Consider the following 26,804-nt stretch of genomic DNA (forward strand, 5'->3'; position numbering starts at 1 on the left):
CTGGCAAGCACCGACGTGCAGCGCTGGCTCGGGGCGGTGGGAAGCGGAGGGGCACAAGCAGCCGAGCACTGGAGGCCCCCAACAATCAGCTCTGATCAGGAGGATAACTTGGAGAGCCCAAGCCAAATCACTGACTGCTTGGGTGCTGCAGGCAGCGTGCCCTCAGGGAGGCACAGCTCACACCCCTGCCGTACACCGGGGGCTGTGCAGCACCTTATCTCTGCCCCCCAAAAAGCAGGGGGTACTTGGCTGCCTGCAGAGGAGACTCCTCAAGCCCTGGGAACACGGTGCAGCCCCCAGGCTGGTCAACCCCCCAGTGCCATCTGATATATGAAGGCTCTGGGTCGTTAGTGCTGGGCAGCAGCAAGTGTGGGGCCTGCCCAGCTGGTCCCCGTGTGGTGTGAGTGCTGGAGCCGGGGGCCCTGCTCTGCCCCTTCCCTCTGGCACCCTCAGCAGGTTTCTGGGCACCCCTCTGCCTGAGGCTCTGCTGGTGCTGGGCCCGTGGCACCATGGAGGTGGGCGCAGGCAGCACGGGGAAGCAGCCCAACTCCTTCTGTCACCAGCACCACCTGCCCTCGCTTTGGGAACCAGCCCAAAACACCACAAAGGGCCCAAGCTTTCAGGACGAGGTACAGCAGGTACCTCGCCGTATTTCCTACGCCATACGGAAATACCCTGCGTAGTGTGAGAAACTGCCTTGACGCTGCTGGGGCCACGTTTTCCTCGTTACCTGGCTCTGACCACGCGTGGATTTCTGCTACAGCTGGCTCCAGCTCGCACATCTCCAGCACGCCAAGGGAATCTTTTCATCTCTCCTGACTTTGTGGGAAGGGATTCCTTTCCTCCCAAGCAGAGGAGAGATTCAGCACAAGCAAAGTGGAGGCAAACGGGCGGAAAAGCCCTGTGCTCTGCTCCCAGGGTGTTTGCAAAGCGCAATTGTTCTGTGGCCAGTTGTGCTCATGAATAAACACAACCACTAACAGCGTGTTTTGCGTTTGCCCATGGGGAAGCATTTTTGCAATTTCTTGCTCAAAACCCTCTAAATGCATCACTTCCCCGATTCCCCGTGGAGATGTTTCCACAAACAGAAACTGCGATGCTGCTACATGTGAATATAACCTACTGATTTTTTTAAAAATCCCATCTCGCTCACCTTTTCAAGGAGAGTCGCAGTGGGGAGCACTCGGCTCCTTTCACTGAGGCTTCAGCTTTGCCGAAGCCTACGAACCGTTTTGTCTGCTCGCCCTGTCCTGGGAGCACATCGTTGCCTCACACCACAAAGGGAACAGGAGCTGCAGAAACAGCATGAGGGGACCGGCGGCATCGCTTCAGGGCGCACAGGGCAGGAGCCGGCCCCCAGAAGCCACCCCAGGGGGGCAGTGGGACGGGGGCACCGCGGGGCTGGGGTGGGCAGGAGCCATGTGCCCGTCGTGGCCCTCCCGGTTCCGCTGTGCTTCTCCGGCGTTGGCTCCTTAAACAGGCTGCTTCTGAGCTTGGCTCCGGTGCATTAAACAAGCAGCCTGAATTTGAAAATAACCAATCTGTCAGCCTCATTCCTGAGCGTTTTTTGGAAAACCCTGCAGGCAGGTGCAGGTGCCACATCAATATGTCAGCGCTCTAATGACGAGTTCATAATATTTTCTGCTTGCATTCCGCTGTCTCCATGTATTAGCAAACAGGCTACTCCCAAACGCTGCTCTCTGGAGCCAGGGGTTGCAGATTTAATAACAAAATCATCGTTGTAAATCATTAGTTGGTGATTCAGCATGGAAATACCTCATTATCACTTAAGCATGTGCAGTATGTGACTTATGCAAACCTCTGAATTATGACTAATTAAGCGCGGGCCGAAAAATATCCCAGATCAGAACTATAGTCGCCCACTGTGGGGAATTAAATATTTGAGGCCAACAGAACTCCTGGACATCGGGAGGTAAATATACGCATGAGAGTTTTTAATTGAAAATATGTGGAGAGCAGAAGTGTGCTCAGAAAGCTTCTTCCATTCCGAAGCGTTGGGATACTTAGCAACATCAACCTCTAATTAACAGAATTTTTTAAATCTGCAACATGCTAATTAATTTCTGTATTAATCACAAGAACTTTGAAAACTGGCAGATCCCAAACCTCTTTGAAATAAATCCGTTTTGCTTTGCAGCAGCCGCCCCCCGAGCCGTGGGCGCTGCGGTGCAGAGCGGACGGGCGGGAGCCGCGGGGTGGCACGTCACAGCGCGGGGCTGCAGGGCCTGGGGCCGTGCCCACCTCGGCCACGCTCAAACTTTGGGTTTTCAGCAACAAAAAAAAATTCAGTGTGTTGCCAGAGCAGAACCGAGGAGGTTTCCCGGACGTTGCCTGCGTCTCGTGCAGCAGTGCCGCCAGCACGTGCAGGTGGCTCCCCACCTGCGCAGCTCGCCCCCTGCGCACAGCTCACCGGCCGGGGGCTCCTGCGGGCAGTGCCCGGCCCCTCCACCGTGGTGTGGGGCTGTGGGGTGCAGGGCACGGTGGGGAGGTGAAGGGCGAGGCGGGGTCGCAGGGCTGTGAGCAGGGTGGGCCCCGGCCCCTGCGGCTCCTGGTTGCATCCCCAGGTCCGTCTCACGCAGCCAGCAGGAAGCAGGGGGGCCGAGCTGCCTCTGAGTGAGCCTCTCACACTAAGAATGGGCCTAAAAATAAGCTTTTAATACACTCTTGCATCCTGTCAAGGCTTTAAATAGCTGTTTGGAGCTCAAATTTTAAAAACTGTTGAGCTCAAATCATTTATGACAACTTGGGAGCTAAAAATAAATGGGGACGAGGGAAGAGGAGGAGCCGGTCCCCCACCGTAGCTGCAGAGGAGCGTGTGCCGTGGCTCCGCCACCAGCTGCCTCCGGCTGCAGCCGTGCCGTGGGTGGGCACGGGGTGCTGAGGGCGGGCACGGGGTGCTGTGGGTGGGCACGGGGTGCCACAGGACCCCCGGGTGAGCTGCACCGCTGCAACAGGAGCTGCAGCCTCGCCAGCCTGAGCGCGCTCCTTACAAGAGCTGCTCAACACCCCCCCATTGCCTCGCACCGCTTTTGCTCCGTCCAGGAGCCGTGCCACACGAGGTTTATCTGATGCTCCTGCAGACTGAAGGCAGGCAGAGCCCCCCATGGGAAATCACACATGGAGCTGGCGGCGGGCAGCGGTGCCGCCCGGCGCTGCGCACAGCGAGGGGCCGCAGCCTGGGAGATCAGCCGTGTTTACCCTGCAGGGCAGAGGGTGGCAGGAATGCTCCTGACTAGTAAATTAAGTCAAAATGACACGCGAGGCAAGGAAGAAGTATATCCCTGAAATGCTAAGTCACCAGAGGGACAACAAGATTGCGTTGGGCTCTCATAATTGTGATCTATTGCAAAGATGCTCCTCTACCCCATAAAATGTTATCCCCCGCTCTAAAACAGTTTGTAATAAGAAAAGCGCAGGGAACGCTTTCTCGTCTCATTCTCCAAAGAAATAGATCTGTAGAACATCTTATGCATTTCCTATCCTTGTTAAAAATAGGATGAGCTCTCTTGTAAAGAGACAAAAACGAACAGCCCACTATATCCCATTTAAAATAAATTATTGTCTAACATGCTAAGAAGCAGCTTTGACCCAGCGTGCTCGCTGGAAAAAATGTACTGTCTGCCAACCGAGCTGTGGACCGCAGGGAAGATGCGCTTGGGACAGGGGAGGAGAGAGCAGCTGCTGCTGTGCTGCTGCTACAGGGCAAGGGAATTTCCAAATCAGTGCCTCAGGATGGCTGGAGAACGCTGGTTATGAACCAGCCACCCCCGTGCTGGAGCTCAGTGTGCAGGGCCCTCTTCGCCCCGGTGCCGGCACCTGCTCACCTCGCCACAGGGGCTGGGGGGCTCCGGGAGCAGTGCCACCGGTGCGTGCCCACGGTGCCGGGCTGTGCTGCCTGGCTGAGAGGTGAGCACCAGGAACACAGCATCACACAGCCCTGCTTTCATCCCTGTGCCCCTTGCTGGCTGCGGCGCTCCCAGCGCGGGTCCCTGCCTGTACCAGCGAGGGGTCCTGAGTGTGCCACAGCTGCCCCCGCCTCACCCTCTGCTCCCCAGCATCTGCTGGGAGGTGGCTGTGCTTTTAAGGAGATGGATTTTGCCCAGTTCTCGCAGCAATTTCAGGCTCGGTGGTCTCTGGGGAAGCAGCTCAGGCCTGGAGAAATGTCTCTGAGCGAGCTATTTTAAACCAAACTGCAGCTTCCTAGGGCACAGACACATGGGCACCCTGGCTCTGCAGCTCCTGGGGCAAGACCCAGGTGCATCCCCAGTGTTGAGAACACATCCCTGCGTGCCGCTGGACATTCGGGTGCATGAGCCACCCCAGCAGCCCCTTACGGGCATCCACAGCCAGCACAGCCGCCAGAGCCACCTCTGGGGAAAAGGGGAGTCGGGGCCGGGAGCTCATGCCTGGTGGAAAACTCTCTCTGCTGCATTGTGATACCCAGATCGCTCATCGCATCTTGTTTTCTAAAAGATCACCCAGGGGCAGCGATGATTCCTCCGTTACATGACGCAGACCTTCCCCAGCGAGCGTGGTGCCGGTCAGGTTAGGGCCCCGGTTTCCGCAGGGGGCAGGCTGACATCTCCCCTCCCGCCGCCTGCGCCGCCCAGCTGCGCCAGCACCGTGCCGTCGCCCGCGATGCGCGCCGGGCTGGAAGCAATCACTGCTTGCGGGCTTTCCAGAAATATTCTGCTCTCTTGTTCACTGAACTTTGATCTTTTATTCAATTTTCATTCCTCTGGAAAACTTGGAGACAAAAAGGATGCCCCGATGCTTTCAGCCAGGGAGGAGGGCTGCGAACGATGACGGTGCTGGCTGCCTGTAAAAAATCACAAACAAGGCTGAGCAGGGAGGTGTTCCAAGAGCACAAGGCCAATTATTTCATTTTTTTCTGAACTTTGCAGGAACTGACATCTCTGCAGCCGCTGCTCTCTAGATAACAAGGGAAGCGAAATATTTCCCCTCACCCTCTCCCCGCGCTGACGGAGGGCAGCCCTCCTCTCCTGCTCGCTGTCATTAGCGGGAGGAAGCAGCGAGCTGCAGCTCCGCGCTCTCCTCCTAAAACAGCTGAGTAGGAGGTGATGGAAAAAACATGTTTTCCCAAATCCCTGGCACTTTCCGCTGCAGCACTTGGCTCTGGCTCCACCTGCATCTTGCCGCGTGCTTAGTGCGCTCCCTGGCAGCGCGGGGCCAGCCCAGCTCCGTTTTCCATCTCGCGCACGCTCCCCGAGGTTGAATGCAGCCGATGTGCAGGCTCCTGCACTGTTCCTTTGCACCAAGAGCAGGGATTTAAATAACACTGGAAAACCTATTTTTTGTGGGTTTCTCTGTAAAGAGCCCTTGCAAGGGGCTCAGCTGCTCGGCTGTGCAGTGTCCTGCACTGGGGCTGCCAGCTCACCGAAACCTCGGGCTCGCGCCACGCCACAGAAAATCCCCAGCTGCATTTAATCAGCATTTTCCTTGGTCGTACTGGAAACCTTTCAGAAGCACAGCTTTGTTCCTGCTTATTTGTGTTGAATTGCTTTTAGGGGGCTAATTCCCAAACAGATGCCTACGCAGGTGCATGCCAGCAGAGTGTGGGCTTTATGGGAAAAGGCTGGATTTGCAGTCAGGGGAAGGATGCGGTTTGCTGCCTGCTGCAGGAGAGGGCAGTAAGGGAGCTGATGCTGAGAGGGGCACAAGTGGCTTGAGCAACCCAGTCACTCGTAAAAGCCAAGGAGAAGCAGTGGGGTTTGCATCCACTGTCGGGACATGCGATTCTCTGCTCCAGGGAGCGGGCTGGCAGCGGGGGGGCTGCGAGGTGCTGCTGGGCCCCAGGGGAACTCAGTGCACGCAGCAGGGCCAGCACGGGGCAGGGCGCAGCTCGTCTGCCCCCGCCGCAAGAGGGGTCTCTCCCAGCCCTGGGCAGCCCCAGGAGCACACTCGGAGGCTGGGGCAGCCCTGGCAGCATCTGCCCAGCACCCGCAGCGGGTCCTCTCCCTGGGTGCTGCTGCCACTGCGCTGCACCCACAGGTGTGGGTGACCTGCAGGAGCACCAGGGCACAGCAGGGGCCATCCCCATCAGACCCACACCGGGGCGCGCCGGGCTGAATCGTGCTCCAGCACAGAGGAAACGAGCAGCGCAGCTGTGGTCTGGCTGGGCCCTGCACAACTGCCTGCAAAGTTTCACTGCTTCAGGCGAGGTTTATGAGTTACAGAAAGAAGAAGCTGCAGCCCCCAGGAAGGTTTCCCCAGGCGGCACCATGGCACCGGCACGTCTCCTGTGCCGCACAGCCGGTGGCGGGCGCACAGCGGGGTACGCGCAACCGGCGGCCCACGTGCCCTGCACCGACCAGAGGTGCCTTGTGGGCAGCAGCAGGGGGACACGGGAGGGAAGAGCTGTGGGCAGAGGGGCTGCAGGTGTGGGGCTGCGGCAGCGCCTTTCCTGAGAGGCGTCTGCTGAGCACCAGTGCAGTGCCACGTGCCCGGTGCCCCAGCACCTCCCGGCTCCGCGGCGTGGCGCTGGGGGCGAGGATGCATGAGGCTGCTGGGCAGCAGGCCTGCGGACAGCCCTGCTCACGGACCTGCCGTGTGTGAGCTGAGTGCTCCGGGGAAACAACTTCTTAGAAAGCGAAGTGCAAAATCAGCTGTGACTCTGCACCCTCCTCTTCCACTGCTGCCGGGCAGGGGGGGACACTCAGCTCCCCAGAGGATCCGGCCCTTCAGCAGCAGCGGAGCCATGAGCTGCGCTCTGCCACCCAGCCTCTGATTTTGGGTGCTTTACAAAAGCGCCTCCGTGCAGAAGCTACACTGAAAACAATTTTGCATACAGCCCTTTCAATTACTAATCTCAAATATTAAAAGGATGTATCCCACAACAGCAGAACAATGTGGATGTGAAAATGAAACTTAATAATGAATAATTTGCTCTCTAGGGGAAAAAAATGCCAAATGGAAGTACATTGTACTTGCAGTCATGTCATTACAGATGTAGTAATTTTGTAGTTCTTACCAACCTCTCATGAAAACAGCACTCCTGAAGCACCTCAAAGCGAACTCCCGGGAAGGCTTCCCGAGCCCTCCCAGCGCAGCGCCCGCGGTGCCGCAATCGCCTGCTCAGAGTGCTGCCAGAACGGGATCAGGAATCCAGAATGGCAAATCGAATGTAAACGTGTCAACAGGAGCAGAGAGGAAACAATGATCTGGGAGCAGCAGACACAGAGCCAGACCTCGGGAAGGCGAATGTGGAGGTGTCAACGGCAGCTGAAAGGAGGCAGCAACCTGGGAGCAGCACAGCAGAGCAGGCTTTGTGGACTGGTAAGAACTGAACAAATTCTTGTCTTTTGCCTGTTTTTTGTGTGTGTTTTTTTTTCCTTTTCTTTCCTTTTTTTTTTTTTCTTTTTCTTCCCTGCACAGCGGTACTGCGACTCCCTGCACATCCAGCGGGGGAGCAGAGGCAGACCCAGGGGAGCATCCGCAGGGCCCGGGTCCCACGGAGGAGTTCTGGGGGGGGCGCGGCGGTGCTGCGGCGGGGCGGGCGGCAGCCCCCTGGCAGCAGGCGCGGTGCGTGCCAGCCCTGCCTGCGTGCTGCCGCACGGCAGGTGAGCAGGGCGGGTGTTTGCCGTGCCGGGGAACTCCTCCAGGTGGTTTGCACACTGAAAGGAGCACCCAGAGAGCTGGGACACCCACACAGGGACCGAGCATGGGCCTGAGCCAGGAAACCTGTTTTCTTGGGTTATTTTTTTTTTTTAAGGAGAAACGCTGGAACATTTGCGTCCACCCTCAAGGGCCCAGCACCCTCCTGCCCCAGAGGCAAGACGCGGCCTTGTCCCTGCTCATCCTGGTGCAGGAGGCACGGCGAGCCCTGGAGATGCTGTGCAGCCCAGGAGATGCTGTGCAGCCATGGGCTCCAGCCCTGGGCTCCAGCCCTTTCTCGCCCCGTCCGTGGCTCGGCTGTTTGCAGCCCTCTGAACACCACGTCCCAGGGTGGGCACGGGGCAGAGCCACAGCGCTGGGGCCTGGGCTCCCCATTTTGGAGGCCCCCCATTAGCCCAGCCTGGCTCACTCTGCCCGTACCCTCTGGAGGGGGGGGGGGGTGCAGCAGGGGGAACCCCAGGTCCCCGTGTGCCAGGGCTGCGTGCGGGCGGGCCCTGGTGAGCAGCTCCTTGTGCACAGAGTCCTTCTGCCCCCTCAGCATCCCTGCCCTGGCGGCTCAAAGGAGAAGCTGTGTCTGGACGCCAGCCTGCAGCTCCTCCAGCTCCCTGCTGGAGCAGCCCAAGTGCTCTTTGCCCTCCCCGTGGCTGGGACACGCGTGGGCAGCCCGGCGGGCGCTGTGCTGTGCGCTGCAGGACGCAGGGGATGGGGCTGGCGGGGCCCACACCAGCGTGTTTAAATACCGCTGCGATTTTCCTGGTGAATAACCAGCACACACCCTGCTGGCAGCAAGCTGGGCGCAGGCGCTGGGATCCTGGCCGTGGTCGCCTTGGCATGGCTTGCCTGGGCTGCCAGCACCCGCGGCGGTGCCACACCGAGACCCCTGGGTGCCCCCCGCCGGGGGCTGCAGGCACGGAGCTGTGGAGGCGGCACAAGGGGGGTTGCCAGCTGGGCTCCTCGGCGCACACAGGAGCCCTGTCAAACCCGTCAACATCCCGCAGGGGCTGGGGCCGGTGTCCCCCGGGGCAGAGCCGAGGGTCGCGCCCCATCCCGCTGCACATGGAGCCGGCCACAGCTGCTGCTGCAGGTGACATCCAGCGGCCACGGGCTGCTGGTGCAGCTGTTGGTGCAGCCTTCGGTGCAGCCGTCGGTGCAGCCTTCGGTGCAGCCGTCGGTGCAGCCATCGGTGCAGCCGTCGGTGCAGCCGTCAGTACAGCCGTCGGTGCAGCCATCAGTACAGCCGTCGGTGCAGCCGCCGGTGCAGCCGCCGCAGCCCCACACCCCCAGCCCCAGCGCCTTGCAGAGCTCCACGGCTCCCAGCCCTCTGCCACCGGCCCCACTCGGGGTGGAGGACGGCACGGCCGTGGGGCGGGAGGAGCCTCGCAGCACGGAGCTGCCGGGCTCCCAGCATCACTGCGCTGCCCCACAGCTCCGGGGCCTCCATGCTCGCCGCACACGGCCGAGCCCTGAGCCCTGCACGGGGCAGGACGGGGGCTGACGTGTACCAAAGCCGTGGCAGAGCCCAGGCTGCCCCCCAGCCAGCTGCCCCCTGCCTGCTGGCGCCCCGCACACCCCTCCAGCAGGGCCACAGCAGCCACCGGCAGAGCCCGTCCTCCTCCCCTTGGCACCCAGGCAGGACAGGGGGGCTGCTGCTGGGGGGGGGCACAGGGCAAGAGCCCCTGTGTGGCCCCAGCCTCATAGGGTCCCGGGCTGGACGCCCGTCTGTACCTTCGCTCTCCTGGGCCCTGCTCCTTGGACAGGGCCTGGGATCCCCTGCGCGTACAAGTGCCAGCGGGTGCCTTCGATCCAGGGAAAAGTGGGAGGTCCACACCAGGTCAGGCCCAGTGAAAACCAGCTGGGAGGCTGCCCTAAACTGGAGCCTTGGGAAATTGAGTCTGCTGCCAGAGCTGAGTGATGACACATCACCACGAGGTGCCCGCTGGGCACGAGCCTGAAGCAGTCTCCAGAGCGGGCTGCCCATGCGAGGCACCCCCGGGAGCCCAGAGCACACGGCTGTGTTGGAGAAGGGGCACAGCTGGGCTCTGGAGGCACTGGGAGGTATTTGCAATTTCCTCCCCGTCCCAGGGGGATTTTGTCTCCCCTCTCCAGACGGGAGCAGGAGAAAGCTCGCTTTTCTTCTTCCCTCTAAGAGCTACTTTAATAACTGAAGTATGTGGGGAAGGAGGCCAGTAAAACAAATAAATCAGCAAAGTGGAGCGGCTGTGCTGGGGGCCTGCCTTGCACCCAGGACCTTGCCCGGGAGCTCTGCCCCAGCCCCTGCAGCTCCCAGCACCTTGGTCCCACAGCATCTGGGGACACGGCGGGGGCCAGTGGCTCCCTGCTGCCACCTCCCCGGTGCTGCTGGGTGCTGGGGGGCACTTTGTGCCCCTGTATTTGGGGCATCAAACCCACTGCGATCACGTCGGCATTATGAATGAGCAGCTTCTGCAGAGAAGCTCGTTTTGGGAGAGCGCCCTGTTTACTCTGAAACAAATGTTCACATCCCTGGAAGCTACTCAACGAAATAATCACCAAAACCAACACGGGACCCAGGGCTGTTCTTTCTTTTTGTCCTTGCCCACTGGCCGCTCACAGACATGAAAGGCCCGGCTCTGGCCGGCAGCGCCGGTCACGCAGCCTTTGTCTGTCTGAGCCCGTGGAGCTTTCCCACCGCTCCCTGGCAGCGGCGCGCAGCCGGACACCGAGCCCGGGGGCGTGGGGACGCGGGGGGACGTCGGTGTCCTGGCGGCCAGCAGTGCTGCAGGGCTCGGGCACCACTGGAGTGGGGCGTGAGCCTCCTGCTAGCAGGAAAAGCAGCCCACAGGGCGATTGCAAAACTTCTTGAAACCCCTCACAGTTTGGAGGAAAAAGTCCACCGGTGGTTTTCTGCAGTGGGCCAGCCCCAAAGCAGAGACGTGGCCGCACACGGCCCTGAGCCCACAGCCAGGCTCGGCCGTTTTGGGGGAAGGGCTGGCATGGGGACAGACCCGTCTGCCCAATATCTCCCAGAGATTTCCCCAGAGGTGCTGAGAGCTGGGGCCACCAGCCCAGCAGTCGGCGCTCTCAGAAGCCCTCACACTGGCGCACCTGCAGAGCTTCTGCCGACCCAGTTTAACCTGGTCCAGCTTCCCTGGCCCCCAGTCCTGTCCTCCACCGAAACTGCTGAGTGCCGAGCTCCTCAGTCTTTCTACGAAGCATGGGCCTCTTGTGTCAGCAGGCAGGACACGAGCATCGTGCGGGCACGTGCTCGGCCAGAGCTGGGGAGCGCAGAGAGCGCGCCCCCACCCCTGTGCCTCCAGCGGCCACGTGCTGCACCACGACACCGGCTCATTGCAATGCAGGGGAACATCTGTCTGCTTTCCCTCTGCCTTTCCTCCCAGATGTTTCACATGAGGCTGTTTGTCCCTTCCAGCGAATCCAAGGTCAAACACGGCCCCGGTACCGCAGCCCCAGCCAAGGTCCCCGCTGCCTGCCCAGCGCCCCGTGGCACCGCGCTCCCGGCGCAGTGAGGGGCTCCCCGGCGGGCACCGCGTGGCACCGGGCCCCAGCTGGCATTTGGCAGCCCTGGTCGGTGGAAACGTTCCCGACCTGCGCTTGAAATGCAGAGGGAGGTTATAAAGCCGTGGCAGGCTACTGAGTCAGCTGGATGTGCCGTGTTTACTGAGCTGGGCGCTGCTGCAATGGACACCGGGAGCCTGGGGCAAGCTGCAGATGGAGCAGGGCTTAACGAAGCACCGGGCACTTCAGCAGGCGGCATTCCTCAGCAGGAGCTGGGGATGGACAGCACGGCACGGCACAGCACGGCACGGCACAGCACGGCACAGCTGCTGTGGCACACAGAGAGAAAGGGGGGCCACAAGGTGCGGCCCCACCTAGGCGTTACGGGGGTGAATAAGCCTGGATGGAGAAAACAATGAATCAGAGCCGCAGCTGCCCTGCGTTAGCTGTCGCGGAGGCTTGGCGAGCGGCGCTGCAGGGGTGTGCCAAAACTCACACAGCTCCGCGTGCTCCAGCAGGGGAACTGGGGGAAAGTTTTGGGGTTTGGAAAAAAGGCTGTTTGCTCCTAAAAAGTCACACACACACAAACACACGGGGGGGCACGGCGCATCAGTGTCACGGCTGCTGTATTGACTCCACCCTTATCTGCGAGATTTCCTGCTCTCTGCTTTAAAATTCAGCTTGCATTAAAACTGCAAACAACCAGATGTGCTCCGCCAGGGAGGGCAAGGCTACCGTTAACCCTGGGCTGTGCTGTACGGGTTCAGCTTGTTGTTAACGAGCATCCCTCGTTAACCTGATGGATCCTGAGGTGCCAGGCCACCTGGGGAGGGGTAAAATGTCCACATTACCCTGACATGAGACCCCTTCCCTTCCTTTCCCTCCCTTCCCTTCCCTCCATTCCCTTCCCTTGACTGTGCCTGAGGGGCCAGGACCTTTCTAGCTGCAGACCTTGTCACCGACACGGGACAGGTTTTGTGGAGCCTGTGGAGCTTTCCCTGGGACACGGTTCGGTCCCCAGGGCCCCCTACGCAGGAGTCATTAGCAGGATCACGCCGGTCCTTCCACAAGGACGGGTCAGCTGCCGCAGATGCAGTTGTGATGGATTTATGCAGTTCTCCCGGTTCCCAGAGCCCTGGGCCATGCCTGGGTCCGGTGTCAGCAGCGGAGCTGAGGACAGCCGGCTCTGCTCACAGCGGGCCGGAGCTGCCATGCAGGACGAGGTGGCAGCTGCATGACTGCGCTGGGGCCACCGCTGCAAAGCACCTCGCCGTGTGCCAGCCCTGGGCGCTGCTCTCGCCCCGAGCCACCCCGTCACCTCCCCAGCCCAAACCCCGAGGCCCCGCTGATGGTGGCACACAGCGCAGCAGGTCACAGCGGCAGGGCTCCTGCACCTGCAGCTCTGCAGCTCGCGGAGGGAGAGCCCGGCTCCAGAGAGCAGAGCTGAGGCCTTTGGAGCCGGACGGGACACGGTCGGTGTTGCTCCAGCCTCAGCTCAGACAAAAAATACCGTGCTGCGTCCCCGACACCAAGCCCAGCACCGGCTGTGGCCTCGCACTCTGGTGGAAAACCCTCACCGGTTCTCCACCGCCGCTGAACGCCGCTGAGTCCCAGGGCCTGACCCGTGGGGAGCGGGCACCAGCACAGCATCCCCCCACGTCGGGCGCCCTGAGGGCAAGAGGAGCCCTGGGTCGTTCAGCAAAGAGCTGGGCGCTGACCCACCAGAGGCCCCCGAGCCGTTGCCGGGGCTCATTTTGCCAGCACAGCCCAAGCATCACCCAATGCGCGCCGTGCAGGACCGTGCCCGTGAGCTCGCCGATCCCTGCACGCATCGCCCGGCAGCTCGGTGTCAAGCCAGCACAAGCCCAAGCTGGGGAGTGGTGATGGGATTCCTCGGCTCCAGCCTCTGCTGTGAGCAGGGTGCTTGGGGCACGCCAGGGCTGCCCACAAACGTGGCCAAGGCAGCCGGAGGCCAGCGCTCACCTTCCCAGCCCTGGGGGCATGCTGGGGTCTGCTTGCACGTTTTGGGGAGCCGCCCTGGAGCGTGCTGAGGGGCTGGCTGCTGCCTGGGTGGGGAAGTGGGGACCAGGGCAGGGACATGGCGCACAGGAGGAGCTGCCCTGGGGCTCGGGATGGGGCTGGCACCGCGGAGCAGGGCTTGGCTCCGGGGCCTGCAGCTCAAACGGGAGCAACGGCACGCCAGCACGGGCAGGGGAAAAATCGACCCTTCCCAGCCACCGCCATGGGGTTCCTCGCCCTCTGCAAGCGGGGGCTCCCCGAGCCCCAGCCCCAAGCTGGGGGCAGCAGCAGCGGGACGCGGGTGCAGGGCCAGGGCTGCCAGCACCTTTCTGCAGCGTCAGACGAATCCGCCCGTCCGCAGCCCCACAATTTGTACAGCTTAATCCGACGGGCCGGGGCGCCGGCTCAGCCCCGCGGAGCGCACCGAGGGGGGGGAGCGGGGCGTCCAATCCCACCCGCAGGGAGGGGACTGGAGGTTATGAAATTTGTGAATGGGGAGTGTCTGCGGCTGGAGCAGAGCAGCCGCGGCGCGGGCACTGCCGGGGCAGCGGAGCCACGGGCTGCTGGGCTCCCGCACAGCATCGCCCCGCCGGCACAGCCCTGCCTCGCCGCCAGCCTCTGGAAGACGATGCAGACGAGGGCTGGAGAGAGGAGGCAACCGGTGATGTCTTACGATTTATTTCACTTGTTACCAGCTTAGCTTTTTCTTTTTTTTTTTTTTCCTTCATTCTAAAGTTTCAGGGGGGAAGCGTCTTCTGAGGCCATTCTCATCCCCTTATCACTTTTCCAGCCCAGCTTCTCCACTGTAACTGTTGGACGGAGAACTGATAAGGGTATGCGAGTGACACGAGCGACCTCGCCCAGCACCGGCCCCGCACGGCAGCAGCTGGGATGCGCCGGCAGGCGTGCCGTGCCGCGTCTGCCGCAGATGTTGGCTTTAAGTGGAACCGACTGCAAAGCAAACTCGGCGGTTAAAGAAACATTTGGTTTGTGCTGAGAGCCAGCAGGTTGTATTGCTCCCCGCTTTTTATCTTTCAGCATCGACAACAGGTGTCCTGCAGGGAAGTGCATTTTTTTAACGAGGTCTTGAGATACTTTTTGTGCGAGGGGTCACGAAATGCTGATTTAGCAAATTGCAGTTTGTTCGTGTGTTGGTGAAGTTAGCTTGCCATTGAGATTCTTTGGAATCGGTATAAAGAGCAATTACAAAAGTAAGACGTAAGACTTGCACAAGTGTGAAACGCCTGTGTTTTATTTCTGTTTGGAATTGTTTACATTAAAAGTTATTTTTTTCAAATGTGCACATGATTTTAAAGGTGAGTGGTGGCAACACGGCTCTGCCTGCAGCTGATGAAAGGAATGACGGTAACAGAAAGGCAAACATCCCAGTGAGTCATGAGAACAAAACCAGCCAGTTAGGAAAGCAAAATGAAAGCATTAGGTAACGGGGGATATTTGTTTAATGCAAAGGTGTGCCTGCAGCCAGCCTCCCACAGCTGCGCACCCCAGTGCCCGCACCCCGGCGGGACCGCAGCCCGCTGCCGGCCGGGTGCACCCGGTGCCGCTCGCTGAGCCTGGCACCCCGGGGGGCCGGCACCCCCACACCCCGGGGAGATCCCCAGCCCGGCCCCGGGGAGGAAACCTGGCGGGTGGGGGCTCAGGGAGCGTGCCCTGCGTCCTGTTTGGCCACCCTGCTGTTTTCTGAGAACAGACTAGGCTCCGACCCACCTGCTTGGCACCAGCTTCGCAAACATAGATCTCACGATCTAGCAGAAATAGGTCTCACTATTTAGCAAAAATGGGTCTCCTGGTGCCGGGGTGCTGTACCAGGTGCTCTGTCTCCTTCCCAGCACTTGGGGTTGGGGCCCATTCCTGCTTGTATGGGCACAGGCAGCAGCACCACGAGCCCCATCCTGTGCCGCCAGCCCTGGCCCCGCGTGTGCTGCCACGGGCCGGACGGTGCCGGCACGCTCAGCCCCCTGGCTCACAGGCTGCTGGCCCAAGCACCAGGGATCTGCTGCAGATTTCCAGCCTGCAGCTCCCTGCTGCCCTGGGATGGAGGGGAGCCCAAATCCTCCACCTCCTGGGAACCAGGGCCAGGAGCGGCGTGGACGAGGCAGCTCACGGCCAGGCCCCACACTCATCGATCACCCCACACGGGGAGCCCCCACCACAGGGGGATGGGGCATTGCCACGACCGGCTGTGCAGGTGAGATTGCGGTGGCCTCTGGGAGCAGAGGGAAATGTCAATATTTGCAGCAGGCTCCGTCGCTGCCAGCCTGAGTCAGGAGATGAAATCCTTGCTGTGCAAATGCCCTGCTGACTCAGAGTGCTGAGCACAGGCAAAAAGGGGAAGGGTTGGGCCCTCAGAGCAGCAGGGCTTTGAAGAACAGGGGCTGGGTATGCAGGGGGCAGACATCCCAAACAGGCTGGCACCCGGGGGCCCAGGACATCCCCCCAGCTCAGCGGGGAGCAGGAGGAGCGGAGTCCAGCTCCTCTACAAAACACCTCTCTGGCTTTACGCTCGGTACTTCCACGTCTTGGAGGACCACAATTTGCCCCTGGGTATTGCTGCTTGAACGTCTGCCGGGCGCAGCGCCCAGCTGCCAGCAGCCCCCTCGTGCAGCCCATAGGTGCCCCAGGCCAGCCGTGGCAGCAGTGACCAGGCTGTGCCCTGCCCTGCAGCACCTCGCTCACCCCGTGGCTCCCCAGGACTCCTGGGGGCTGCCGGGCAGAGGCTGGGCAGCATCACGGGCAGGGGGTGAGATGAGCCCTGAAAGCCAAGCAGGGGCGAGGAGGTTCCTCCTCCTTTGTGCTCCCCCATGGCCAGGGGACCGGACCGAGGTTGCTCCAGGTGCTCCTTGGTGCGGTGGCGGTGCAGCAGGGCAGCAGAGCGCAGCTCTCACAGCCGGCATCTGCGCGAGGGGTTCAGCCCTGGGACGGGACCTTGCCTGATCCCTCCCCAGATGGGCCCGCCAGCAGACTGTCGGCGTGCATTTAGCCTTCACTCATCGCAGGCGGCGTGATTAAGCCATGAAAAGCGGGCTTAGCGCAAGCTGGAAAACTACTGAGGCAGCCGAATTCCCCGCAGCAGCCCCGGTTCCAGCGCTGGCACAGGGCAGCTGAGCCACGGGGCCGTAGGTGCCCAGCGGAGGCGAAGCCGGGCTGAGCCCCTTCCCTCCCCGAGCACGTAGCCCTTAGATTAAATCCATAAATAGGAAATTCCACTTCTTCAGAAAAAAAACAGAATCCGGATATTTCATAAGTGTCCCAAGGGACATGAAAGCTGAATCAGGAAATTTCACTCGGCAGAGATATTAAAACCACCGCAGCCCTTCAGACAGCCACGGAAAAGCACCTGCGGCCACGCGCCCCAGGCAGGCGCAGCGCGAGGGGACACGCACCATGCGCTGGGTCTGGCCTGCCACCGCCTCCCTGCCAGCACACAGACAGCATTTTGTCTGCAAGAGGCGACCGCCAGGCTCAGGGAGCCAGGCTGCAGCGTGCCGAGCTCCCGCCAGAAAGCAGAGGATTCGGCAGGCAGCTGGAGGGCCAAACGGAGCTGCCAGCGCACGCGTCCCGCACGGCAGCTCGGGTCCCCTGTTGGCCTGGCAGCGGGGGTCCCTGGGGACAGGCAGCGCGCCCAGCCTGCGGAGAGGGGAGCGGGGCAGAAGCGGGTACAGAGGAGGGGGAAGGAAACAGCTCTGAGCCCACCACTGACACCCCCTGGTGCCAGCATCAGGTGCTGGGGCTCAGCTGCAGCCTCACCACCCGGCCCCGGGCATCTGCAGCTGCAACTCCCAGGCCCAGCCCTTTGCAGCCACAGCCCTGGCAGGGCTGGTGCTGCGGGCTGCCTGCACCAGCCATGGCGTGGGCAGCAGGACCCTGCCTGCACACCCCACACATCACTGCCCCCCCCACAGCCCCCCTACCAGAGGAGCAGACCGCGAGTGCGGTGGCCAAAAAATTGGCCAGGAGGCTTTTCCAGGGGCTGCCAACAGCTGCAGAGAAGCAAGCAGAAACGCTGCGTGTTGTTGTGGCACAGGACAGCAGGGCAAGCAGGGGGGAGACCAGGCGTAAGCGGGGTTTTTTCCCCAGAGAACACACTGCTGGCAGAGCACTGCATGCCCGGGGGGGGGAGAGCCGTGCCCCCACAGCCCCCCCGCACAGCCCGCACCCACCCCGCATCGCCAGCTCCACGGCACGGCGCCGTGCTGAGGCGTGCAGAAGTGCCTTCCCTTGCGTGGCTGGACCAAAGCCAGCCTGCAAGCGCACAGATACCCTCGTCTTCCTCCTCTGCTTACACATCACAAGCTTTTCAAAGCAAAGCCAGCCTGCATAATTCGCTTTCTCGCCAGAGAGGCGTTGCAGCATTTTCCCAGCGCTGCGCAGGCAGAGGAGGAGGGACAGATAATCACGCTAAGCTCTCGCACTTCCCGACGTGGCGGCACGTCGGCAGGCAGCCGTGGGAGCCGGGACGCCGCAGCTCTGGGTGAGAGGCTCAGAGCCTGGGGGACCAGACGTGGCAGTAGCAGCAGAGCAGCCCCCCCGCCGCCGCATGTGCCAGGATGGGGCTCTGGCATCAGCCTGGGCCGTGGGGAGCTGCTGCCTCGGGGACCGGTGACGTGGCTGGCAGGAGGTCGGGCTGCTCTGCAAACCGCTCTGTGCTGGTGCCTTTGTGCCCCTCTCCCCCTGCAAGCAGCAGCCGGGTGAGGGAGGGCACCCCCCGAGCACCCCCGAGCCCCCACCGCGCTGTCGGCAGCGCAGCGAAGGGAAGGGAAGGGAAGTGCCAACCTCCCCCGAGCCTCTGCCAGCAAAGAGCCACCCCCATAGGCTGTGCTCGGAGGTAATTGCAGGTTATTACAGCACCGCTGTTGTTAAATACAGATCACTTCTCTTCCGACAAGCATTCTGTGTAATGCAAACTCAAATCATCTCCCTCCTCCACCCGGGCACCTCTCCTCACCTGCCGGCAGCTGTGGCGTGTCACCGCGCTGGCAGAGGACACAGCATGCATCGGACGTAGCACGGGCACCTCCAGCCGCGTGGTTATTTTCCATGCTCAGTGTGTGTTTGTCCACTGGATCAGTTTACGGGTGGCTCTCAGGCAAGCAAAGGACGAGCTATGAACCTCACACCGTGCATTTCTAGCGCATAACTCAGAGAGCAGTTTTAACAAAACTCCCTGCTGCATCACCCCAGCTAAGTGAATAAATTGTTATTTTATCGCGTTCTTGCAGAGTCCCTGCTGCTTTCCACCCGAAGCTGACTCTGAAACGCGATGGCAGCACACACGCAGGGCTCAGCGGAGCCGCCGGGGCCCCGCTTGCAGCCAGGCGAGGCGAGCAGCATCGGCACAGTCTGCTTGCGGGAGCAGGGAGGAGAAATTCCTGCTGACACCTCTCTTGTGTAAGGACCTCAGAACCTGCCGAAATAATTAACTCTGGCTTGCAAGACACCCACAGCCCAGGCACAGACGTGATTGATCTCTTTTGGTGGCTGGGGAGGTGCAGAGGCCCCGGCTCGACAAGTCACAAACTTGAGACAGGAGCACGTGGGTGCCTGTTGCGTGCCCTCCTGCAGCACCGCACCGCTAATAAAATAAGGCTTCAGTCCCATCCTCCCGGCTGCTGCCAGGTTCCCTTGTTCAAACAGTAACGAAAATGAATGTTTCATCGTGCAGAATTTATATGAGGTCAACATAGAATTACTTTCTATATAAACAAGCTTAAATCGAGATGATTTTTAGATGAAGGTCTGTTTGCTGTGCTGGCCTCAGTGCTGCACGCACCAGGCAGGAGCGCCAGCGCAGCTCAGGCGCTATTTACCTAACCTACCTGGAGCACAAAAAAATGCTCGGAATGGGAACCGGGCAGAGGACACAGGCAGATGCAATGCGGGTGCCAGCTCGTGACCTCGGTCACCTTTAGTGCAGAGAGCACGAGCAGGGCGACATCGGGTCGGATCAAACGCGGGTGCTTCGCTCCAAGCAGGGCGCGTGCAGCGCTTGCAGCAGCACCACCATCGCCGCCTGCGGTGTGGGAAAGTCAGAGAGCGGCTGGGGGCAAGGGGCCCTGCTGCATCCTGCTGGGGGCTCCGCACCACTGGTGCTTCATGCGGCCGGGCACGAGCCGTGCAGCAGCAGGAACCCGACCCCTGTGCTCACCCAGCTCCTAGTGCGTGGGGGCTTCAGCCCCCGGGGGCCACAGACCGCGGGCAGCGCCTGCTGCTCAGTCCTGCTGCTGCTGCCCTGCCGCAGGGCCGTGTCTCCGGGGAGAGCCACCCCAGCCCGCTAGAAACGCTTGCTAGGAAGCGTTTTCCTGCGCACTGCAACGGATCAGCCTCTGTCCTGGAGCCCTGCCTCCCTGCCAGCCCCGAGGACGAGGCGCTGACATTCTGCTTTTGTTGTTTCATGCACTATTACATCTGAGGATCCTTGCAGGGTTAGGAGTGAGACGCAACCCAAAAAGCATTGTAATGACTTCTCAGTAGAGAGCTCAAGAGAAAATGAGTTTCTAAAATTAAACTGCCAAAATGAGAGAATGGAATATTTTTGCATTGATTTCATTTCCATGAATATTTATAAAACTTAGTTTAATAATATTAAATTAAAAAAAAAAAGAAGAGTATTGGGTGGGAACTACTGCCTGCCTCTCCCTTTCCCCATCAAATTGTAACGCAAACACGAGAAAACACTTTAACAGCCAGCTCTGAGCTTCAGGGCTTACATGCTCCCTGCAGGAATCAGGGACTCAGCACCCGGCCAGGAGGCAGCGGGGCAGGTAACGCCCCACAGAGGCTCACCAAAACCCCCGGAGGCCCTCGCCCACGGTGCCAACTCCCACCTGACATCGTGGGTGCAGGCAGCGGTGCTGGCCCCGAGCAGGGAGCTGCGAGGCCGGGGTCCCCCAGGTCCCTCCTGCCTCAGAGGCCACCAGCACCCCAGTGTCCCTGCCTAACGCAGGTGGCAGGGGACAGAGCAGGGACCTGAGCTCAGGGCATCGTTACGGACACGCAGGACACCAGAGCCACCAGTCCTTGTGGGCACAGCACGCGCCATCCCTGGGGCACCCAGCATGACCCAGCGCCCCCCGTCCCAGGGCTGCCGGAGGCGATGCTCAGCACCCACATTCACCTACTGCTGGCTCTGCCACCTCCTCGCCTCCCCATCACGGCCCCCACAGCAGCGATCCCCGTGGGACGCGGCTGCCGGCACCGTCCCCATACAGCTCCCCGGGAGCGGTGGCCTCTGACCCGACACCTCCCGCAGCCCCCCGGGGCAGCTCCAGGCGGGCACGGCTGCGGCGCTCCCCGCCTGCGCCCCAGCTTCGCCCCCTGTCTTGCAGCCCCTTCCCTCAGGCCAAGCAGCTTTTTCCGCCCATTCCAGACATTTGCCTGTGCTAATCTTAATTGGCAAATAATCACTACAAATTGAATTGCCATTCAGCTCCTCCTACGCCTGCCTATTAACTACTGGAGTCAGCAGGCTCAAAGAACCCGTGGAAAGCTGCTCTGTTCAAGGTGCTCAGCCTGCCTCCAGGTTCCAGCATTTGGCCCCTTGCACCGGGCTGGCCACGTACGTAAATCGTGTGGCAGGGACCCGCCGGGTGCCCAGCCCCAGGAGGACTCGGGTACTCCCCATCTCTTGGGGCACACAGCGCGGCCCCGGCTGGGACAGCCCAGCCCGAGGGACCCAGGCCCTTGCCGGGAGCACCTAGGCTGCAGCTTGCCGTGCTCAGACAGAGCAGTGCAGCTTCACAGGCTGGGAAACAAAGGTCCTCCTCCTCCTCTGCCAGCTGTAAAAATTCCCTCCTGCTTGGGTCCAAGGTTTTCCAGCCTAGCACTGACTGTATTTCCAGGCCTTTCAATCCAGAGGGCTTCTCTACAGATCCTCTGGAGTACAGCCGAGATTTAAAAAAAAAAAACTGGAGGTGCAAGAATTTATAGATTACAAAGGAAAAAGGACGAAAAAGTGCAAGGAGACAGATACGTTGCCAAGGCAACCACCAACTGCAGGAGTGACAGAGACCAAGGAGAAGAAATGAGAAATAAGGAGAGAGAAAGAAATGATCACAGTTGTGGCATTTGCACACCAACATGCCCAGAAAAGCCGGGCAAGCCGCTGCACCATTAGCCCAGACTCCGAGACAAGGCAGCCCTGCAGTGCTCAGCTCCACAGGGACAGCGGTGGGGTCACAAACGCTTTCGCAGCAGCTTCTAAAACACCCGTGCTAGGAAGGAGAAGGCACGGCCAGGGGTGAGGGTGAGGACCCTGGGCAGCCCCGTGCCCCCCGAGCAGGGACATCGCTGGGGGCCTGGCACCGACCGCAGCATCCCGGCGCCGTGCAGGACACGACCCCCGTGCACCGCGAAGGCAAGGGGCAGAGACTGCAGGGCAGGAAGGTGCAGTCATCTGGGGGGCAGCACACTGGTGTTATTTGTGCAAAATGTCACACAGTAATTAGAAAATGAGCAGCACTCACTGCTCGGTGACACATAGCAGTGCCATTTCTATTTTCAGACCTTAACACGGCTTATTAGAGTCAAAGTCTAATTAACGCACAACACTGTCAAGCCAGCGATGGAGGATGACCCAGATTTCACCCATCCCTAAACGCTACTCACTTTCAGGAAGGTTTTAAACTTTGTTCACGCCTCAGACGTGGATCAGAAGGAGCTGGCTGCTGAGCTCCCTGGAGCAGGGTGCTGGCGCTGCGCGGAGTCACTCGCAGGTCCCACCAGGCCCCACGGGCTGCCCCTCCTGGCTTCGCTTCCAAGTGGAGATGAGAGTAGCGAGGGGCTCAGCCCAGCGGGGTGGAGCTGGCAGAGGGAAGAGCTGCAAAGGCGGGCACGTACATTCCCATGTGGGGCTCAGCCCCTCGGACCCAGGACCCGTACGGACGGATGCTGCACCCATCGGGCACGTGGCACGGGAAGGGGCAGGGCCATGACCCCCAGCCCGTGAGAGCAGCACTCCCAGCCTTCCCCCGTTTCCTGAAGCAACACCACTTGGGTGCCAGCAGAACAACACTGCTCCTCGAATTGGTTTCCTGGCAGGGAAAAGAGCTCAGCGCAGCACGGTCTGTGCCCCAGGGCACCCCACACCAGGTCCCAGCGGTGCAGCCCGAGCCCCAGCCACGCACCCAGCGCAGGAGCAGCGGGGGCTTTGCACAGCCCCGGGGCAGCTCCCTGCACAGGGCAGGACGGAGCCGGGACGGAGCCCCCCAAGAGCGAGCGTCCCACCACAGCAGGGACACGAAGGGGTCGCCGCGGGGAGCAGCCCAGGCTCCGCTCCGCAGGGCTCCCACCCAGGGGCAGGAGGCAGGTCCCGGCCCCAGCGCAGCCCCGTGGGGACGGCGGCTCCCCAGGGACGGGGGACGGAGCGGCGGGGCCCCGGGCACAGGCAGCAGCTCCCCGGAGCACGGCGCAGGCTCGGCCGCCGGCCCCGCTCCGCAGAGCGCCGAGCGAGGAGCTCTCCCTGCCAGGCCCGGCAGCTCCCAAACGCTCCGACACTATTTTTACCCCGCGGTTGCCATGGAAACCCCGGACCCGCTTGCGATGATGCAGCCTCTTTGGGAAGCGCCGTATCACCAGCTGCCTCCTGCCTCCGACTGCTCACCGGGCAGGGGGCCGCTATTCTTGTGCCTCGGCAGAGCCCCCCCAGCGGGAGGTAACGAGCCCTGGGGGTCTGCCCGGCTCGGAAGCAGAGGTGGGGATGGATGGAGGGGGCATTTCAGGGCCCATCCCCTGCCCCCCAGCTGCTGCTCCCCAGCCCGGGGCCACCCGAGGGGACAGCAGCAGCCGCCCTCTGCCCTGTCCTCCCCCCGGCTGCCCCAGGAGCTGCCTCCTCGTTTCTGTGCATCCCTGAGCACCAGCAAGCCCCGGCCCCACCAGGTCTGCAAGGAGAGGAGGCTCGGGCTTCTCCCTGCGCCTGCAGCGGGAGGATTTCTCCAGCAAGTCGCGCTCTGGGCAGACGGACCTGCCAAAGCAGCAGCTGTCAGGGGTTCCCTTCCCCTGGGCAGGAGAGGCTCAGAGCTGGGCTGCTTTGAAGCCACGAAAGGAGATGGCACGGGTTGTCCAGCACAGGACATCCCAGGAGGGCTGGGGCCTAGGAGCTCACAGAGCTGGAGATGAGGAAGCAGCCGAGCGGGATTTGTCCCTTCTGCCAGGCTGTGGCCAGCCGTGCAGTACGCACAGCACTCAGACTCAGAAATTAGCAGGCAGCATTTTTAAAGACAGGAGAGGGCTGCTGGTCCTCGTGAGCACCTCCTCCTGCCCTGGCAATGCTGTGGGATGTGGAAAGGCCCTTAAGGAGCAAACAGCCACCTACCTGCTGCACCATTTCTGGTGCCCCTGGGCTAAGGGCGAGCTGCTGCCCTCCCGAGCCAGGACCAACCGGGCAGTGACCGTGCAATGTCCCCATGGTCCCTGCACCAGAACAGCTCCCCAGAGCCCCCAGACCCCCACATGCCCAAGGCAGCTCCGGGCTCTGTGCCCCACTGAGCCCTGTGGGTCAGGGGACGCATCCTGCGCTGCGGCCATGCCCCAGCAGGGCAGGAGCAGCATTCGGGGCGGAGGTGGTGCTCTGCGAAATGCCAGCACCAAACGCTCCCTCCAGCACCTGCGTCCGTCCCTCCAGGGTGAGCGTGTTTATAAAAAGCTGCCGTGCGTGGATGAGCTGGCAGAAATAGCTGTGCGCAGCCATCTCCGCACGGTGTAAGGGATGATCACCAGCTGTTCTGCAAGAGCACCCAAAATAGAGCCAGCGCCTGCCATCCCCAGGGAGACGGTCTGCATTTAGCCAAGCCTGCCGGCAGAGGCGAGGCTGCTCACCGTGTCCCCACGTCCCCCGGCAGCCCCCACACCCGGGGTGGGCTGCACAGGGCCGGGGAGCTGCTGTGCCAGGAGGAGCCCCTGCAACAGGAGATGGCCCGGGCTCTGACAAGCCACGGGCTGCATTCACTGCAGCTCCTCCCGTGGCCCCAGAAGCACTTGGAGCTGCGGCCACCCCTTGCCACTCACAGCTTTGGCCTCCTGGAGCAGCACTGCAGCCCCTGCACAAACGCACCACAGACCACAGCAGCACCAGACACGCCAGATGTCCCGTCACAGGCCCTAAGCAGCTGACAGCAGGTCCCTCCTCCCAGGCCAGGCTCTAATTATAACTTCCAAAAGCTGTAATAAACTGACCAGAGCTGCTTGTCTGCAGCGAGGTCTCTGGAGCGGCCCAGCGAGCGCTCAGCAGCTCTGCTGTCCTCTGCTGCAGCACAGCGCGTCCCCTGCCGTGCTCCCGGTGACTGCACAGGGTGCCGGTGCCCATCGCAGCAGCATGGGCCAGCCCAGCCCCTCGCCAGAGCATCTTCATGGGCAGCGCTCCGGGCACTGCTGGAGTGCCTGGGGGCAGGATCCTGCTGGGCTTGGCCCTCCCCTCTGCCACCCCCAGCCCAGGCCCCACACCTCCCCCCAGCACTTCCAGCCGAGCCCCCTGCCCCACGCAGCCTGTCCCGGGGCCACATCCAGCCCCTGCACCAGAGTTTCAGCTTCTCCCCCTGCAACCATCACTGACTGCCCCATTGCCATGGCACCCCCAGGATGCTGAAGCCAGGATCCGGCCTCAATCCCCTGTCTGGGAGGACCCAGCCCACCCCCCAGATGGCCACTGGCAGCAGTTCCTGGACAGCCCCGTGCTCGCTGCCAGCAGCACGAAGCTGCAGGATGAGCTGGCCCTGGCAGCACAGGCACAGCTCTGCCCTCACTCCCCTGTCCAGCCCCCTGGGGGCTCTCGGACAGCACTGCCTGCATCTGTGCTAGCAGAGAACCAAGAGCGAGCCACACTGATGCTCCTGCAGCAGAGGTGACTTCAAAATGTTCAGTCCAGAAGGACAGGGAGGGTTAAAGCTGAGATGACAGAGCACTTTCCAGGCATCTCTACGCACCCCTTGGTTCAGCCAAACCCCCTCACATTCATGATAAACCAAGGAAGGAGCAGGAATATTCAGCCCAAATCTGCTTCATAACCAATCACCCGTTTAACCCAAATCTCCTGCTGTAGGCACTTCTGTCTGTATGTTCAAGCAACTGGGCCTCACACTCCCAGCCCGGCGAACTGGCACTGGGCACGCAGTGCTGCTCACCTGGCCGAGGAGCAGAAGCTGGCCCCGAGCCGGGTGGGTGCAGCCGGGAGCCTGCTGCGCCCCTCGCCCCATCACCGGGGAGAGCACTGCAGCCTGAGGAGCTCGGGCATTACTCAGCAAATCGTTATGAATAACTAATAGTGCTGAAAAAATGCAACCTGTGATAATGTGTGAATAGGGAAGGGGTGGCACATCTCCATTAATCACTCATTATGAATTATTCAACAAAACAGGAAGCAGGAGGCAAATGTTTGGTGTGGAAGTGGAGTGGGCTACAACGGACACTCCAGCCCCATCCACGGGGCATCCCCGGTGTGATCTGAGTTGTCCAGCCCATGCAGACAGCCCCGCCAGCGCTACCCACACCCAGCCCCAACCCAAAACGCCCCATGGGCAGCCCTCCAGCAGCTCCTCGGGGCTGGAAACCAACGGGCAGAGGGAGCCGGCATCACCACGCACCGGGGCAGGGCTGGGCAAGGGTCCCGTGCAGGCAGGGGGTGCTGGCTCCTCAGCTCTTGCTGCTGACACTGTCCCCAGCATAGAGGAGCGCTACCAGGAGGAATAATTAGAGCCTGGGGGACGTCACACGTGACTCACCGTGTCTCGGCAGCCCCCTGTACAGCACGGCCAGCTCTCCATGCAGCAGCTGATGCTACATGCTGGAAACGCAGCAGCCCCCTCACTTTAAAGCAGCCCCACCAAACCTCTCAATGGAACCACTGCAGGATGCGACCAGCCCGGGGCACGCCACGCGCCAGGAGCTGGATGAGGCCACCTCCAGCCCAGGCCCCTCCGCAGGGGCACCTTGCCCCAGGGGACAGCCTTGTGCTGTCCTGCGTGGTCCGTCACATTGCCCTGCCCTCGCACAGGCACCCACTCCCATCGCATCTGAGGTCCCAGAACCTCTTTCCCCTGTTGTGGCTGTACCTCGCTGCCCTTAGCTCTGAAATCACCGGGGCAGGTGGGCGCGTTTCCTCTTGATCCAGCCCAAGAACGCCCGCTCCACGCCGGGAGCTGCAGGGCTGCCATCGGGAGCAGAAGGGAGAACAAGCCCACACTCCCGGGGAGGGAGTTCTCATCCTGCCAAGGCAACTTCTGTGATTCTAAATCTGTTCTGCATGTAGAGCTTTGCTACAAATAATCTGCTGTGCATGCATCTGTGAAAATGAATGGACAAACAGTTACATTTTCAGAGCTTATATGGCCAATTTAGCAAGTTAGTGAGAAGTCTTTGCTTTACTTGATTTAATAAAGAAGCTGCCATAAAGTTTTCCTAAATGCTTGCTAACGTAATAAGACCTACTTCATTTTTCTGCTGGCTCTGATTATTATTGTTATTATCATCTTTTACCAAAGAAGGCTACAATTTTAGATTATATTTTAGTAATCACAAGAGAATTTCCCTTAATGTTAATCTAGTTTCAGAGAGAATACTATAATAAGTACCACTACAGGCAGCAGTAGCCTGCTAAATTATAGAATCGTGTGCAACATTGTGTT

At 61.0% G+C, this 26,804-nt stretch overlaps 1 long non-coding RNA gene across 2 annotated transcripts in view; it reads right to left on the reverse strand.

Moving 5' to 3' along the window:
* Positions 1-26,804, reverse strand: part of LOC308176208 — a 47,299-nt gene that overhangs the window by 18,654 nt on the left and 1,841 nt on the right. For both annotated transcript variants that reach the window (XR_013938142.1, XR_013938143.1), the window contains exon 3: positions 1-26,461. This is a non-coding gene — a long non-coding RNA (uncharacterized lncRNA). The remainder of the gene's footprint in view (positions 26,462-26,804) is intronic.

This window comes from Anser brachyrhynchus, assembly GCF_964034855.1.
Source record: "Anser brachyrhynchus genome assembly, chromosome: 11".
NCBI classification, from domain to species: domain Eukaryota; kingdom Metazoa; phylum Chordata; class Aves; order Anseriformes; family Anatidae; genus Anser; species Anser brachyrhynchus.